We start from the raw sequence: 12,447 nt of genomic DNA, 5'->3' as shown, positions 1-12,447 counted from the left end.
CTCAGACTGTTGGCAAAGTGTCTCTTCAAACTGGGAAAGGCCATGCTGCACAGCCTGCCTCCAAGCGGACTGCTCAGAGGCCAGGGTTTCCCACTTGTTGAGGTCCATCCCTAAGGCCTTCAGATCCCTCTTGCAGATGTCCTTGTATTGCAGCTGTGGTCTACCTGTAGGGCGCTTTCCTTTTACGAGTTCTCCATAGAGGAGATCCTTTGGGATCCGGCCATCATCCATTCTCACAACATGACCGAGCCAACGCAGGCGCCTCTGTTTCAGCAGTGCATACATGCTAGGGATTCCAGCACGTTCCAGGTCTGTGTTGTTAGGAACTTTGTCCTGCCAGATGATGCCGAGAATGCGCCGGAGGCAGCGCATGTGGAAAGCATTCAGTTTCCTCTCCTGTTGTGAGCGGAGAGTCCATGACTCGCTGCAGTACAGAAGTGTACTCAGGACGTAAGCTCTGTAGACCTTATTTCAACAGAATTATAAGACACCTCTTATAAGAAGGCAAAACCAGGCAGTAGCCAACAGTAATTTAGTCACAACACCAGAACCAGGGGACACCCACTAAAATTGAGTGTTGGGAGAGTTAGGACAGACAAAAGAAAATATTTCATTACTCAGCATGTGGTTGGTCTGTGGAACTCCTTGCCACAGGATGTGGTGATGGCATTCGGCCTAGATGCCTTTAAAAGGGGATTGGACAAATTTCTGGAGGAAAAATCCATCATGGGTTACAAGCCATGATGTTTATGTGCAACCTCCTGATTTTAGAAATGGGCTATGTCAGAATGCCAGATGCAAGGGAGGGTGCCAGGATGCAGGTCTCTTGTTGTCTTGTGTGCTCCCTGGGGCATTTGGTGGGCCACCGTGAGATACAGGAAGCTGGAATAGATGGGCCTATAGCCTGATCCAGCAGGTCTGTTCTTATATTCTTATGGTCTAGGTGAGACTAAAACCAGAAAATGAGATATATAGCAACTGTTGGAGCCTGTGGGGCATCTTTATTCTAAAGGCAGCTTCTAGCTCAGCAGAAGTACCTGAAGTTTCCTTCTTCACTCAGCTGTCATGCAGCATGGCAGGTAAACAACTGCCTCAGGATTCCAGCTTCAAGGACCCAGGTTACCTGACATGTCTGCTAAGATTCCTGAAGCCCTTGCTAGCCAATGCTCAAACAGTTTCTCTTTGGGTTTCTTTTCCTGACCAGACGAACCACATCATTACAGAACTATTACATGACGGTAAGGTTTCAGGAAATGTTATCTTGGGTCCACCTTTCATACAAGCAAAAGCAGTTGTCTTCATTAGAGGCAAGCTTGGGAAGGAGATAAGGAGCTCTGCAGGTTGCCAGGGCATCCACAATTTACACCTCAGTAGGCTACATGACCCATCTATGGTCCTGAAATACAGCACACAGTGAATCACAAGGTCGCCTCATTATAGTCTTCAGGTTTACTATTAAATTAATGAGATGATTTGAAATTAAAAGCTTAGTTAGCTAGCAGGCAAGTGTTTTTTTTTTTTTTCTTGCTTTCACACTGCCAGCCTGAATTGCCGTCCTACATACTAATAATAATAATTTTAAAAATCCCACACAGCTTCTGGCCTGGTTGCAGGGCTTTCTATGATTAACTCTGCATAAGTTGACCCAAATGACCCCCATGGATTAATCAATGAGTTTCCTCTCTCAGAGTGCAAAATTCAAGTTGTGGGAACTACCTGCAATGGATGTGTATTTTAATTATTACTGTAGCAGGGACCAAATAAATCCCAGAACACTCAATCCGTAGGTAAAGTCGCATGGTTTGCCTTCATTGTGCTAACGATTATATACCAGGTGAGCATTACAGCTTCAAAAATTTTCTCTGCCTCTGATTTTTATCCTAGTTAGAGAAGAATGCCCCTCTTGCCCCCTCCCATCCACCAGCCTCCTTCACTCTCACACACCAAATTCCTTCCACCTTCCTCAGACCCACTTCTCGTGCTGGTGTTCAGGTTATGAATGGGAGTAAGCAAATAAACAAAGTAGTTCTCTCCCATTTCTGGCACTTGGGCACCGCCTAACAGCCAAAGGAACAGCATGGATCAGAGCTGTGGGTTGCTGGTGGCCACCCCTGGCCTAGAGTAAATGGTTTTCAAAGCATCACACCTCTGTGGCCCTCCTGAGGGCAATGTGCCCAGCTGCCAGCACCTTGTTCCTCAGCTCTCCCTGTCCTGAAATAGAAGGTTACCACAGATCACTTGCTCTTGCCCTATTTCTTTGGCTGCAGCCTCCCATCAGCCTCTAGGAAAGAGACCCAGAAAGAGGTTGCCGACAAGCTGGTTAACCAAGTTTTTCATTATCCCTTGAACTTCCCTGTGGAGTCTTCTGGGCCCTCAGTATCTGTGGGGGATCTATTCCAGGACATCCTGTGGACACTGAATTCCATGGTTAATTAAATCCGTGTTGGGGACTGTAATGGAAGATCAGAAGATCATCAGGTGGATGATGTGGTGTTGACAGCGATTCCCTGTTTTGACAGCTGGTTGACACTCTGGGAAGGGCAGGGCTGGCTCCACAGCTGTAATCAATCAAGGCCAATGGAGACCTGGTTGGACACCTGAGCTTCATTTGACCTTGATGGGACCCGAGCTAACGAGGCAGCTCACAGCTGAGCTGCATTTGGACTTAACAAGGGGCTGCAGGATAAAAGGCAGCTTCAGAAGGAGCAAAGGGCTGACCAGAGTGGGACGCTAACCCAGCCAGGAGCGGGACGCTGACCAGAGAGAGGACCCTGACCCAGAGGGAGACGCGACCCTGACCCGGAGGGACACCCGGATGGACTCACACTGGGAGAAGGGGACTGCCAGAACTCTGCTGGAGGACACACAGAGGAGAGGACTGCCTGCTGGAGGAGACACTCTTCTGGAGAAGATAGAGGAAGCGACTGCTGAGACTCTGCTGGACACACACTCTGCTGCATTGGACTGCTACTGGGAAGATTGGACTGGGAATACTGAACTGGGAAGATTGGACTGCTTTGGAGATTGAACTGTGGACTTGGACTGGAGGCGTCAAACCTTCACCCACTGAGTTAAGTGGAGTTTTGAGGAGGGAAAGCCTCTGGACAAGAGGACTTGCAGGGAATGTCTGTGTTTGTAGCAGGGACATCTCAGATGTGACTGAAAGGACCATCTGGTTATGCCTGGGAGGAGTTCTGAGGCCCTCTAGCCACAGGCTCGGCATCCGTGGATACTGTGTTTTCTTTTGCCTTACTCTGTCCTACCTCCCCAGTCTGGGTACCTGTTTCCTGCCTGTTGATCTCGCCCAGTCCAGTTATGCCACCCATATCCTGGTTTCTCCACTGACACTAACTTAGAGAAAGTAAGCAAACACTACACATGCAGGCAAGACGTCCAAAGTATTTCTGGAGTACAGTTAGCAAAATGAAAGCACCAGGGACGTGCACGGAATCTCCTTGATAAATTCCTTCCCCCGCCCTTGCTTTAATTTCCAATTTGAGATGAACTGTTGTCTGACAGTCTGAAATGCCTGGCACCGCATCAGCTTCAGTTTGCTGGGGCTGAATCCAAACACGAACCTGAACTTTACCAGCTCTGCTCATTTTCGTAAACACATTCCTGCTGCCTGCCAAACACTTTCCAAAAGGACAGATTTTTTTTTTTAAAGAACAAAAAATAACAAAAAAACCCAAGCTTCTGCACACATTCTTTCCCATAATTAAAAAAAGGCACTTCATCATTGAAGTCTTGTCAACTGGTATGAACTGAATTCCCATTGCGGCTTGACTTGCACCTGCTCCATGTGCCTGCCCACTACACTTATAGCTCAGTTTTACTCAAGCATGTACATAAGAATATAAGAACCAAAGAGGAGCCCTGCTGGATCAGGCCAAAGGCCCATCTAGTCCAGCTTCCTGTATCTCACAGTGGCCCACCACTGTATATCACAGTGTGACTAGAGCCTGTGTCATGATGCCTGCTCTCCTGGGGCTCAGACTCTGAAATATGAAACTGGGAGCTGAGGGCTACCCCCTGGCCAATCAGGAAGTAGAGCTCATTGGTGTCTTGGGTGGGGTCAGAGAAAATATCTTCTCCCCATGTCCTGGTGCAGCAATTTTCAACCAGTGTGCCGTGGCACACTGGTGTGCCACGGATAGTCCACAGGTGTGCCGTGGGACTTTGGGGAGGGTCATTTATCAGTAGGGCAATTGGGGGATTTGAGCCCCTTACCAGCAACATGGTGTGCACTATCAATGCTTAAAAAAAACTAAAAAAAAAAACACAAAAACTTGATGCTGTGTCTTAACAATTTTAGCACTTTGCCAGTGTGCCAGGCGATGAAAAAAATTGAGAATTGCTGTCCTGGCAGATTGAGGTATGCCATAAGAGCAGCTCTGCTGGACCAAGCCAAAAAGTCCATCTAGTTAAGCTTCATTATTAGACAGGAGAGCATTAACAAGATTTTTAGAGAGCTGCTGAAGCAGAGTGGCCAAGAGACTGATCTGCAAACCTGGATATTCCCAGCTCAGTTCAACCTCACCTCTGTCAAGAACTCAGTAAACTCGGCAATCTTAGGTCAGCCACTCACTCATAGCATCGCGCCCCCCTTCTGCAAGAGGTGAATAATGATATTTACCCTTACACGGTTGTTGGAATGATTACTGCCAGAAAACAGCTGGGCTTTCGACATTTGAAAGTACTATCCAAATGCTAAGGAGGGCTGTTCTTCCCCACCTGCAGTCTGACAAGAAATAGTCCCTTCTACCACATCACTCTGCTCTATATGGAGACCAGGCCTTAGCTGGACTAACAAAGACTCTCAGTTGTCCAATTCCATCAGAGTCTGTATCGGTTGACCTTCAGGATATACTAAAAGACCTTTTTTTTTTTTTGCTGGATTGATTTTTTTTTTTTGCTGGATGTCAGGTTTTGCCAATTTTTTTTTTTCGAGCCATAACTGGAAAGGTTCATCTGAGTCTTGCTGCACAAGGAAAACATTGGCGATTTTTTTCTTGTTTTAGCAGAGCTCAACCCCTTCTACTCCCTTGTTTGATCCTTTTGGGACAGGGAGCCATTTAGTTATTTGATTTTTCTCTGTAAACTGCTTTGTGAACTTTTAGTTGAAAAGCGGTATATAAATACTGTTAATAATAATAATAATAATAATAATAATAATAATAATAATAATAATAATAATAATAATAATAATAATAATAAATGCTAGGTAAGGACGACAGAAGACCAAACTTGATTCAAGTTGTCAACAGCGTTGTCTGTAGAAGGGTCTACAACTCTAGCCTGGTGAAGTAATATATTCGGAAGACTTCAGGGTTTTGTTTTTTTTTTAAAGTAAAAGATTTCCAAGGTGGATTCAAATGCGTGTTTTTATATAACAATTGGATCAATTGCAAGGCATCTTCTATGCCTGAAATTTCATTTCTCTTTTACAGGGATAGATAGGCCTCTCTGTATTAGGTCAAAGTTTTGAACAGTGCCCTTCGAGTTTTGCTATGATATCTCCTGCTAATATAAGCCTTGGATTCCCCCCCCCCATGTTTATATATAGATCCCCAAAGTTTGTATTTAAACACATAACCGTTTCAAATACTTTCACATCTCCTATGAAAATAGCTGTGAGATAATAAGTACACATTTCAATAGATATTTTTCTGCAAAGGTACAGAAAGTATATAATTTATAGGCAAGTTCATCACTTATAAAATCTGATTTGCTGGCAATTGTGAGAGGTTCGGAACAATGCATTCTATTGCACATTTGGGCAAGGGCAGATTTTGATAATATTCATTTATTACATATCCGCTTTTGGGACATAATTTTCTAAGCAATATATGGTTCCCTCTGCCAGCGAAGGCAGTGGCTTTATGCTAGTCATTTTGGCAGCAAAAGGGGACCACTGACAAACACCATAGAAGTTTCTGCATACTACCCAAGGTGTGTTGAAGTACATATCATTCATAGATATAAGGCCCCCCACACCCTGCTACCTGCTTCATGAACAAATGAAGCCATCTTCTCCTACATTGGACCACTGATCCATCTTGTTTAGCATTGCGCACACAGATTGCCAGCAGAAAGGTGTACCCGGAGATGCCAAGGATCCAGCATGGGACATTCTGCATGTGAGGCATGTCCTCCACCACTGAGCTACGGCCCCTCCCAACAGAGGTTACAGTTATGGGACAGTGGACTACTGGCAGGATCAGCCCCAGGTTTGACAGTAGGATCTTGTCCAGGCTGCCTTCAACAGGTTTCCTTCGGTTATTACAGTGGATATTTAATTCTCTTTTGATGGGCTGGCAACAGTAACAGCTGTATTCCAGGTGACAGTTCTCACTTGCTATGTAGTAATACTGCAAGGAGCACTGCTGATTGATGTTCAGCATGTGCATCAACTAGCTGCAGTGCTGTTTGTTGCTGTCGTTGACCCACTGATAATGAAAGAGACCCTCATTCCCCACCCCTCTGCAGTAAGAGAAGGAGAGTACACCCAACCAGTGGCTGTTTATACGAGTGGATGTTTACACCAGTGGCTGACTAATATGCCCAATTTCCCCTAGTAGGTCAGGGCAGAGAGTGCCCAGCCAGTGGGTTAGGTCCTTGTGCTGATGCCATCCCTGTTTACTGGATAGTTTTGCTATGAATGTGGCTGACTCATTGTTATCCTTAATGGCCCAGTGGACAAAAGTCTCTCTAGTGTCATCCATGATGGTCCACCCAGATGCTTATTAGAATTTCTCATCTACCACCCTTCGCTCTTTGTGAGATCTTGATGCACAAGCATCAAGGCAGCATCAGGAAAGCAAAGCCTCTTCTATTTGCTGCAGCAGCAAAAAGGCCCATTCCTAAAAAGAGCTCCCTGGGGACACTGTCTGAAAGATGCACTACATCATATACAAGCAATATCCATTAATGTAATGGAAGGCCCCAGATGATAACCATCTCATGTAATGATCTCCAAGGTAAAGAGGCCTTTATGCATTCACTCTGAAGACTGACTATTTTTGGATTGACCCTTGTGTAGAAAGCAGTATTTGCAAAGAATTGCCAGCACAATCACGTAGTTTCTAAAACAGAACAAAACACTCTTGAAACGCCATTTCATGACTAATGAAAATTGCGACGCTTTCTACTTTGAGTCATGAATGATATCCTTGAGAACAACTCATCCACCGGTTGGGTTTTTTGTAAAAAATAAATAAAAATGAAACTCTATGCGTGTTTCAATAAACCAAGACAATGAGCTAGCAAGGTTGCCAAGGTTGTATAAAATCAGTTTTCATCAGTTGCCACTGAAATGGAGTTACACCAGCCTAGAGCCAAAAGCAGAAATCGAACAGCAAGTTGTCGATATCTCTTGATAAACTCCATGGTAGTGGCATTCTTCTCAATGGTTAAAGGTGGAAGGGGGAAGGAAAGTAATAGAATATGACAGAAAAACGATAGAGCACTGGCATACCTAGGTGGGACAAGGGGGACTAATACCCAAGGCACCACACCTGCAGGGGCTGTACCTCCTTCTTTACCCCCCACCTGCTTTCCTCTGCCCCTGTATAGAGGCCTCCAGAGGGGGATTTAAACCTTGATTCAATGGCCTCCAGGGGGGCATTAAACCCTGGTTTTTGGATGAAAACCAGAAGTGACGTTTTAAGCCTTTAGAAGGAAGCCTCCTCAGTCCTTAAAAGGCCTTTGAAAGGCCTAAAACATCACTTCTGGTTTTCCTTCAAAACCAGAAGTGGGGTTTTAGGCCTTCTGGAGGCTTAAAAACACCTTCAGAGGGCTGTAGAAGGTCATGCGCAGCTTCCTCTGGCCCTCAGAAGGCCCTGTGGGCAGCACAGGGGCCAAGATTGCCAATGCAATAGAAGAGGCATAGAAGCAAAGAGGGAAGGCAGACACTGGGTCTCCCACCAAGACAATCCACCTCTTCTAAAGACTGTACCCCAGTTGATTGTGGGTGACAAAAACAGTGTCTTTGATTGCTCCCCCACGTGAAGAACTCCATGGGTGTAAAAAAAGAAGAAGAGATTCTGGCTTTGGCTCCTCTCTGACATGTTTCTTTTCTAAGTGAGGACAAGTCTGATGTACAGGGGCACAACCAAAGATGAGATTTTCATGCCTGCAGCCCAGGTACCGTCCCAGGGAGGCTGCCACTACAGGATTTCCCTGGAAGTGTCAGATGGCAAAAAAAAATTACTGATGTTGCCTAAGTTAAAAGTTGTAAAAACAAGGCAAAAAAAACACCTCACGCTAGCCGACTGCCCCTTCATAAAAGTCTCCCCCCATGCATTCAGTGCAATTTACATAAGTAGAGGGCCAGAACACCTCCTACACAAGAAAGGTTACATTTGGGGCTTTTTCGCTGAGCAACAGAGGGTGTTTAAGGGGTGGGGGTGAATGAGACTTAGAAAATTATGCATGGTGTAGAGAGATGGTATTCAAACTTGGGCATTGTGACAGCCCAGTCTGAAGGCCCAGGCCTCTGCCCCCTTAAGGGGCGGGGCAGGGGGGAAGGCAGTAACGCGATCCCCAGGATTGTGTCGCTAACAGGGCTGCAGGGACTGGGATGTACTCACCAGTCCCTGCAGCAGCTGTCCTAGCATGCAGGGAGTCCTGTGTGAAAAAGGCTCATGGAGTAAGCCGCCAGAGAGGCTGGATTCACCTCTGTGGGACGACGCAGCTTATTCCCGAGGAGGCACAAAGGTGCTTTACGGCACGTTTGCAACCCTCCTGGGCCAGTGCAAGGGACTTGCGCCAGCCCATGGGCACCTCTGGATTGTACTCTTAGGCTGCAATCCTATCCACACTTACCTGGGAGTAAACCCTATTGACTATAATGGAATTTACTTCTGAGTAGACATACCTAGGCTTGGGCTGTTAGGAACACTTTTAGTAGTAAATAACAGACAAGAAGAAAAAAAAACACAGATCACAGATATGGAACAGCCCAGTTATGAAACTGAGTGAGCCCAGTTATCACTTGGGACACACTTTCAGCAGTACCATTTCTGCCAAGGTGTCATTTTGCACCTCAGCAGCTGATGGGGTGCTGGGAGAGCCTAACTACCACACAGGCCAGATACCGAACTTCTGTGGGCCACATCCAGCCTGAGGACCTTATGTTTGATATTCCTGAACTAGAAACTTCCCCTACTCCCAGGACAGGTTACACATGTGTACTCCCTTCTGCCCTCAAGAGCACTCTAAGGCGTGAACACAGACACACAGCCTTTGGTAACTGACTTTTGCCACAGGCTATGTGGTTCCTAATCGCTCCCTCTGAGTGCCTAACAAATGCTAGTTACACATTGATGGTGCTTTGTAAATGACGATAAAACGATAATTGAATGTGATTGCAGAGGCTGGTTCCCCTTGTTTTTCTTGCCACCAGACACTCAATTCAAGTTTCTCTCTGTGTTGTTTTAAAAGGATATCACCATTTCACTGCCTTAAGGAAAAATCCACTCTGACAATTGCTCTCCGAGCAGGAAACTGCGCATTTTCTCAGATTGTAGGGAAGTGCTTAAGCTGTCCTCTTTCTGGAGTGCTGGTGCTGCATGATACCTCCATACTGTGGAGGATATTACAGGTTATCAGAACACCCTGATGGGCATGATTGCTTGGGCAACCCGTTCACATTTGTGATGTGCCTTCAGAAAGCAGCACAGGGTCAGTGGGCCTCTCTCCAGTACAGCGCACTGCCTAGCCTTGTTTATCAGATGATGCTCTTTGTCCTGTGGCACTAATTGCCCATCATTTGATTCACATCAGGTCTTCGCCATTAGATTCTGCTGTCACCCGCGGTGGGTATTTCTAGCGAGCTGTCAATCACAGTACAAGTTTAGGGGATGGAAGGATTCTCCAAGCAAATCATCCGACATTTGCTCACGTCCATTTCAAGCCTTCCACCTGAGCCACCTTAAACAGAGTCAGATCACTGGTCCACCTAGCCCAGGACAGCCTGCATTGATATGGCTCTCTAGAGTTGGAAGCAGAAGCCCTGCCCAGGCCAGCAACCTGATATCTTTTAACTAAAGATGCCGAGTTCTCCATTTCCTATTTAATATCTGTATGTCACTCTGCCACAACCAAGTTGTAATTTTTGCCATAACAAAAGGGCTCACGACAATAGGAAGACCATAACACTTCAATCAATACAATGGCCAGACCCATAACTTCAGGAATAATAATTCCATTACTCCCCCGGGCAGGAGGTCTGGTCGAGAGGGTAGAGCCTCCGTTAGCCCGAAGATAACATCAGAAGGTTGCCAGTTCGAGGACACCGGCAGCTCCCTGAATGGCTGAGAATGGCGAGACCTTGAAGCAGCTGACAAGCCCAGCTGAGTGATTCCACCTGCTCTTGGTGTGAGCAAGAAGCGTCTTGGCTGCTCTCCATGTGAGAGATGGAGTTGCTTGTCAGCATGCATGGGAGAACTGGAGGCCAGAAGTGAGACCAAACCATGAAGATCCATTTTGAAATGTTGCTGGTTCTTAAAAAAGAGAACCTCTATGATTGTAAAAATCCCCTTGAGGGATTTAGAAACACCTGCCTATATAAACCGCCTTGAATAAAGTCAGAGGAGTATAAAAATACCTAGTTGTTGTTGTTATTACAAGAAAATAATAATTAAAATAAACCCCCAGAGGATTAAAAAAAAAGAAAGAAAATCAGTGAATTCCAAATCAGTTGAAAAATAGCTTTAAAGACCCACTTCCGGGTTTCTTGCTCCTCCATTGTTGCCCCAGAATGCATCATATAGATGCTATACCACATTCAGCCACTAGATGGGGTGAATAATGGAATCTAATGGAATGAAATTAGTCCATTAGCTTCCATTATTCACCCCATCTAGTGGTTGAATGTGGTATAGTTTCTGGGGCAACAGTGGAGGAGCAACAATCCGGGAAGTGGGTCTTCAAAACTATCTGTAACCCTGAGAAACTTGCAACTAGTGTGGTTTAACAGCATGAAGGTAGGAAGTAAGATTTTGGTAATTTTTTTCCTTGCTACAAGGGATTTAAAGATGGACCCTGTTATCAGTGGTAAGTTAAATCAGTGGATACCGAGATCCCAGTTTGAACTCTCAACACACATAGAATTTTTATGAGTTCAAACCAAGTTAGAGCACAATCTTATGTTTGCCTACTCAGAAGCAAGTTCCATTATCTTCAGTGGGGTCTACTCTCAGGAAAGTGTGCATAGAATTGCAGACTTAGTTCATTTTTCTCTGTAAATCACTTTGTGAACTTGTTTTGTTGAAAAGCCATATACACATATTACACAGGCCGACACACACTTTGCCGTCTTAAAAGTCAGACCTACTCTTGTTTATATTTGGGGTGCCGAATCCACAAATGGCAGTTTTGTGAGGAAGCCTAAGCCTACGTGATAGGGCAAAATGGATGCCATTTTTTGAATCAGCGCTCCTTATTCATATAAAACCACCATAAATTTTGATAAAATGTTTTTTTGACCCTCAAATTTGCAGACCTGTGTTGTTGTTATTATTATTTTAATAAGAAGGAGGAGGAGGAGGAGGACAATTTCCCTCAGTGTGTGTGGGATGATAGACATCAGAAAAATGATCCCTCTTCCTCCATCATTATGGTCCTTATTCAGCCTGGAGTTCTAAGCTGCTGCATTCAGCCATTTCAAGAGCCGCGGGCAAACTGAGTACAGATTAGCAAATCTAAGTTTCTGCCTGTAGTCTCGGACAAACGTTTTCCTCGGATTGCGACAGTAGAGACTTGGCTGGACCACAATTCTCCAAACTCCGGATCTCAATATTTATTTAAATTAATTTTATTTGCTCTCCCTTCCAGAATGCTGCTAATGCATTAAAGCTAGTAGTTATTAATTACTATTCATTTGTTTCGTGCTCTGTGTATATTTTACAATGACTACAAATGAAGAGAGGATTAATAGCATGCAAAATATCCGTATGAATCATTCATAACCTGTTGTTTTGCATAGCTTATTCTTTGGAAGCAAACAATTTCTCTCTCTAACAAAAGGAATATATATATTTTTTTAATCCATATTTCCCTTAAAATCATAGGTATATAGATATTGCTTCCGGATTCTGTGACAGGGCTTCCTCTTTCTCCCTCCTCTTCATCTTTCAGAAATACTGATCTAACTCCATTCTTTCCATTTCACTTCAGGCCATTTTGTGCATTGCAGAGGCAAATCCCAGTTTGCCACCAAGTGTTAATGCAACAGGGAGCTGAATCTAGGCACAGCTTGTGTGATATGTGCATTTGCAAAGCTCTCTCTCACATTCAGGCTTGACAGCATTTTTAGGTGTACGCCTAAAAGAAAATGTTATGCATGCTTCTGCTTGTGAGGAAGCTGCAAGAACTGACTACTCCATTCTTGAGCGGCACCCAAATGGTCTTACCTGTGTTTTCAGTTTTGTTGTTGCTGAAAAG

At 44.9% G+C, this 12,447-nt stretch overlaps 1 protein-coding gene across 1 annotated transcript in view; it reads right to left on the bottom strand.

Moving 5' to 3' along the window:
- Positions 1 to 12,447, bottom strand: part of CDH4 (cadherin 4) — a 423,769-nt gene that overhangs the window by 362,874 nt on the left and 48,448 nt on the right. The window lies entirely within an intron of this gene.

This window comes from Tiliqua scincoides, chromosome 4 (assembly GCF_035046505.1).
Source record: "Tiliqua scincoides isolate rTilSci1 chromosome 4, rTilSci1.hap2, whole genome shotgun sequence".
Classification (NCBI taxonomy): domain Eukaryota; kingdom Metazoa; phylum Chordata; class Lepidosauria; order Squamata; family Scincidae; genus Tiliqua; species Tiliqua scincoides.
The sequence above is the reverse complement of the archived record's forward strand: the minus strand, read 5'-3'. Positions and strand labels throughout refer to the sequence as shown.